Source organism: Grammomys surdaster, unplaced genomic scaffold (assembly GCF_004785775.1).
Source record: "Grammomys surdaster isolate TR1022 unplaced genomic scaffold, NIH_TR_1.0 188, whole genome shotgun sequence".
NCBI classification, from domain to species: domain Eukaryota; kingdom Metazoa; phylum Chordata; class Mammalia; order Rodentia; family Muridae; genus Grammomys; species Grammomys surdaster.
In genome coordinates this window covers 5,823,763-5,829,048 of record NW_021604633.1, presented here as the reverse complement: position 1 = coordinate 5,829,048, position 5,286 = coordinate 5,823,763, and the positions used below count along the sequence as shown (strand labels likewise).

The 5,286-nt window shown below is 44.8% G+C and overlaps 1 pseudogene; it reads right to left on the bottom strand.

Moving 5' to 3' along the window:
* Positions 1-992: 992 nt before the first annotated feature.
* Positions 993-1,594, bottom strand: LOC114622421 (annotated as a pseudogene).
* Positions 1,595-5,286: the final 3,692 nt, after the last annotated feature.

The window sequence follows — 5,286 nt, the reverse complement described above, 5'->3', positions numbered from 1 at the left end:
AATTTTATTTTATTTTTTTGCTTATTCACTTTACATCCCGCTCACTGTTCTACTCCTGGTCACCCTCTCCCACAATCCTTCCCCCATCCCTGCTTCCAGCTTCCCCTTCTCTTTGGAGTGGGAGGGGCCCTCCTGGGCATTCCTCCTACCCTGCACAAGAAGTCTTTGTGAAGCTAGGTGCTTCCTCTCCCACTGAGGTCAGACAGGGCAGACCAGCTAGAAGAACAAATCCCAGACACACACAACAACTTTTTGGGATAGCCTCCCCTTCTTCCAATTGTTTGGGACCTGCACAAAGACCAAACTGCACATCTGTTACGTATGTGCCAGGAGGCCTAAGTCCAGCCTGTGTATGTTCTTTGGTTGGTGATCTACAATCTGAGAGCCCCAAGGGTCCAGGTTAGTCGAGTCTATTGGTCTTCCTGTGGGGTTCCCTATCCCCTTTGGGGCCTGTAATCCTTCCTCCTATTCTTCCATAAGAGTCCCCAAGGTCCATCCACTGTTTGTCTGGGGGTGTCTGTATCTGAGTCAGCTGCTGGGTGGAGTCTCTCAGAGGTGAGGCATGCTAGACTCCTGTCTGCAAGCAGAACAGAGTATCATTAACAGTGTCAGGGATTGCTCACGGGATGGGTCTCAAGTTGAGTCAGTTATTGCTTGGCCCTTTCCTCAGTCTCTGCTCCATCCCCCATACCTAAACTTCTTATAGAGAGGATAAATTCTGGGTTGACAGTTTTGTGGGTGGGTTGGTGTCTCTTACCACTCCACTGGGGATCCTGCCTGGCTTACATATGGAAGGTGGCCTCTTCAGGTTCCATATCTCTAGTGTAGTGAGTCACAGTTAGGTCACCCTCATTGATTCTCGGTCACCTCCCTTATTCCTGGTCTCTGTCTCATCTGGAGATGCCCCACCACCTCCTCACCCCAGTTAATTGCAGATTTCCATTCTTTTTTTTTTTTTTTTAACTTTTATCTGCATTTATTTTATGCTGCATTTATTCCCGTGCCATGAGCTTCTGCTTCTTCAGTTTCTTCTGGGATATCTTTTTCTTCAGTGCAACCTCCTCTTCTGGCTTTGGAACAATCGGTTCCTTCTCAGTGAGGATCATCTCAATGTGGCAGGGGGAACTCATGTATGGGTTAATCCGGCCATGAGCTCTGTAAGTTTGTCGCCGCATCTTAGGTGCCTTGTTCACCTGGATGTGTTCAATGACTAGAGAATCTACGTCTAAACCCTTAAGTTCAGCATTACTCTCTGCGTTTTTAAGCGTGTGCAGCGAAAACTCTGCACTCTTCTTTGGCCACCGTCCCTGTGTCCAGCCCCATTGTTTGGCCTGGGCGCACCTACCAACTCCACCATTATACCGACGGAATGGCACACATTGTTTTTTTTAAAGTGACATCCTTCAGGTACTTGGTAGCTTTGCGGATATGCATGCCCTTGATGGCCTGGGCAGTTTCCCGGGTGTTCTTAAAGTGAACGCGAAGATTTGAACCTCGTGATTTACAAGATTTTGTGGGATTTTCTGGGTCAAGAGAGTAGCGAACCATCTTGACGAGTCACCTTTCGCCGCTTACAGGAAGAGGAAGCGCGAAGGCTACTGCAGATTTCCATTCTTATTTTGTGGCCTGGCTTATGCTACCTGGCTATGAATGTGTCTTAGTTCCCATCTGGACTCTGCACTGGGCTACATGATGTTTTCGTGGAGAGAAGAAAGCAAACTCTGTGCTTGTAAACATTTGCAGTTTGGCTCAGCTAAGAAGTAAAAGGAATATGCGTTCAAGACTATGTTTACCTGGGGAATATTCATGTCAGCTAGGGGGCTCTGCATGATCTCTTAACACTGCAGGGCACTATAAAAAAGGTAGCATTGAGTGTCTCATGAATGCGTACATGATATGCATATGGGGGAATCCAAAGAAAACAGAAAGCTTGCAAAGTTCAATAAGACATTGCATTTCTGTCCATGCAGGCAGGGCTATTGGGGGATCACCCACTCCTACATTCTCCTCTCTGGGATTTACATCCCAGCCTGAGTTGTTCTTTCTCTTATTCATAATGTTAGCTTTGAGCCTGTGCTCTAGTTCCAGGCAGAGCTGGGGAGTTGGTCCACAATAGGCCCATTCCCTGTATCATCAGAGGCAGTAGGAAGTTTCAAGGAATGCACAGTGGATTTGTAACCCCATTAGTTCCCCTGCTTGGCAGTACCTAAGGTTAAATCTGCTTCTCCTTGGAAACATCCTATTGCTTATGCTTAAACTTGTGATGGGTTTTTCTCCTGAACTGAAAACACAATGAGGCTTTTGCAGCATAGGTATCAAGGTCACTTGCTGCTGTAGCCAGTCCTCCTTGTCCTTTTGATCTTTGTAATGGAAAAGACCTCATCTGGTGCTGGGGTGGGTTCCCCTTGACTGTGTATACCTGTCATCAATGAGATGTTGCTTTGTTTTTTCTTTGATCCTAAGTTTACTTATCTGATATTTAGTTGACTTTTTCTTCATGGGCTCTGTGAAAAGGATGCCTTTGAAGTAAGAAGTAAAGAGGAAAAGTGAACCTTAAAAAGCTCCTCTCTCTCTCTCTCTCTCTCTCTCTCTCTCTCTCTCGCTCTCGCTCTCACTCTTGCTCTTGCTCTCGTTCTCTCTCTCTCGATCTCTCTCTCCTCTTCCTCCTCCTCCTCCTCCTCCTCCTCCTCCTCCTCCTCCTCCTCTTCCTCCTCCTCTTCTTTCTCCACCTCCTCCTCATCCTCTAAAAGTATGGGCATCTAATGCCTTCTCTCTTGAGTCTTATTACTCTTAACTGCAATATAGTGTGATCTGTGCATGACCAAATGTGGCCAGCTAATACAGTTACCTGACTAGCACCAGGAAGCAAGACAAAGGTCTTTTTACCCAGCCAATCCTGGAAAGACCCTAGATGTTGACTACCACAGGTATCTTATAGCTCCTCCCAATACCTGGGGTCCTCAAAGATGCACAGTGGGTGTATAACCCTGTTGGTGGGTGTGGCCACAGGGTCCTGTGACTGTGAATGGCATGGATGAAATTCACGATCAGAAATCTCAGTTGGTTTTTGTTGTTGTTGTTGTTTTGTTTTGCAGGTATCAGAACAGCAAGCATATATCCGCTTTGCTTTTGATGTGATGCCTTATTTAGCTGGGTGATTAACATATAGTGACATTCAATAAGTATTTTGAATGTTTGAGTCAATACTCTTGTTTAATTAAGAATGAAAAATTTAAACAAGTCTGTAGAGAATATTCTCCATTAGAAAGTTTTAATTATTTTCAAATCAAAGCCACTTACCTAGGTGATTTTGAAGACTGTTTTCATAGAATGCTTTCCAACAGTGCTACAAGGTCATCCAAAAGATTATTTGGAAGGGCTACTACATTAAACTACATTCTAGGAAAGAGATTTCCTTTGATTGAGACCACTAGCAAATGGTAGCCAAAGACTAGCCTACACGCCCAGAGTTTACATTTGCAGTAGAGGACCCGAAATGTCTCTTGCATGAATACTTTATAATGCTTAAGATCTAAATTATGGAATCTGCTTGTAATGTTATTTTTGACTCACTGGTGAAGAGATATTAATAGGCCAGAAATGGGGGCTGTGGAAGGAGTTGGTTGCTTTTACCACCCACTTGGTCTGAGAACATCAAAAGAAAATTACATATGGATGCATCAAAAACTAATGGCTGTGCCCACCAGTCATAGGAGCTGGAAAGACAGGGAGAAAAGTTAGTTTCAATCCTAGAATAATGAAAAATCAGCTAGCTCAGCTGAGCTACATCATGTAAGAAGATCTGGAGCCCTAGGCAAAGTGGAGAAAGATAAAGAACAGGATTTGAAGAGTTTGTCATATAAGGAGAGCCACCTGCTCTAAGATAGTTCCCACTGTGCATTGAGGCAGGTCTGACTCGTGGCAGGAGCTTGGCCTCTGGCTCCTGGCCTCACTGTGAAAATGGAGGGTCCCTTTGGCTTATACTTGCCCTGTGCATGCTCTGTGCATTTACCATGAGTCATCATTCACCAAAGGAAATGCTGTTTTTCATTGTTCAGCTAAACTACTTTGTTGTCCAGACAGACCTGTCAACCCACATGAAAAGGACACTGTGATGTTTTAGCTGACTTAAGGCATTTATTGTGAAAGAGTAAAAACCATCTGTTGCCATCATGCCTGTTGTGGAAGAGGCTCTGGGGAGAGGCTTGGGGGGTGTGTGTGGCAGTGACAGGAGGTTACAGACTATTTGGTTCTGATACTGGAGGCTTACCTGTTCTGGCCTGGCATCTGAGTTCCGTATAAAGGATGTACTAATAGGAAAATTGGAGACATCTCAGGAAACAGGTGTGGCCACTAGGAGTTGAGGGTCTGTTTCCATCTGATAACCCCCTCATGTCCCCATATCAGCCCCCAGAGGCCTGTTTGCATTGCCTCTGTCATGTCTCTTTAATAGAAGGATTGCCTGTGAAAGTGTTATTGAGTCAGAGACAATGATTATCACCTAAGTCCTTATCCACTTGAGGAGATGTGTCTATCATTTTGGCAGAAGAGTTTTTCTATCTTTGTGGAAGGAAATTGTTTTTGGCTCGTCACCCCTTAGGACTCAAGCTTCTCCCCATCACCCCTCACGCCATATCAGCTTTGCACTATAGAGATAAACCCTCACACTCACACATGCGTACGTTTGAAATCCAAGTCATGGTTGCAGTTGTGATAATGTGAGAGGGGAAGGTTAAGAAACCCAATTTGTATATTGTTTCCAGAGGAAAACAATAACCAGATGCTTGCAGAATCTGATGGGAGGGGGGACAGTCCTGTTTCAAAAAGCAAAAACCAGTAAAAAAAATTCATTCCTTGTCTTTGTTAAGTGAACTTCCCAGTCATAATGCAACACCAGGACACACACTCCTCTCAATATCTCAGTGTGAGCTGTCAAATGTCTGTGGCCTGATAGAAAGGACGGGCTGGCCAGGGTCTGGCTCCCTTATATGTACATGTTTAAGGAACACAGATTAGATGAGCTCTTTGCCATACAGCATTATGTCTATAACGTAAGACATCTGTTGATCGCGAGCATGGGCAAGGACTCCGAAAGTATGTAAGACTTTTTGCTCATTGGCACCAAACAAAAGGACAAACCAAATAGCTCCTCATCAGACCTTGTAGTTTGTACTCTTCTTGCTTGCACCCTTTCTGGTTCCCAAATAAAGGCAGAATTCCATAATCATGTGGCACAGCAGCCCACTGGCCATTTCTCTGGACTCTGGCCAAGTATCTTATGCACCA